Genomic DNA, 682 nt, shown 5'->3' on the forward strand with positions numbered 1-682 from the left:
TTTTTTTTTTTTTTTTTTTTTTTTTTTTTTTTATACATACTTTTTTTCAAATGAGAACCCTGGCATCATGCGTGCACGAATGCCATGGGTCTTTTTGTTTTCGTTTAGGAAATGTACAAAATTTACAAAACTGAACATAATGACGTAATATGCGTGTACACGATCTTTATGTAAAATGGAAGGGCCACGAAAATGGGGCTAACATGAACGTTTAAGCAATCATGTGGGGTAGCATGGTAGTACTACTGCGCGTATAACAAACAGGAGGCAACTCAAAACATTTACTTCCTCTCACTTGTACGCAGGAGGGAACAAAGGCGAGCTGAGCAAGTATAGTATTATATACAGTCTACGTCAGTACTACCTCTCGTCATTCCTGCCAAGATGGAAAAAAAAAAAAAAGCAACAAGCAACAAAAGCGGCTAGGTTGGGGGTCGGTCAAAGGAATGAATGGTGAAGTTGCCCTGGATGACACTTATCCTGCGCAGAGCCTTCACCACGTTCACAATGCAAAAAAAGGGAAAATCAAAATAAAGTGAAGTAAAACAAATTTATTTCATTTTCTCCTGTCAGCGAGGTACTCCGTCGCAATGGTGACCGACCTGCCGCATCCTCATACATGAATACGCAAAATTGGGGTGAATCAATTCTTGCAAAAATAAATAAACAAAAAAATTATGAA

The sequence above is a fragment of the Plasmodium fragile genome (genome assembly GCF_000956335.1).
Source record: "Plasmodium fragile strain nilgiri unplaced genomic scaffold supercont1.4, whole genome shotgun sequence".
NCBI classification, from domain to species: Eukaryota; Apicomplexa; class Aconoidasida; order Haemosporida; family Plasmodiidae; genus Plasmodium; species Plasmodium fragile.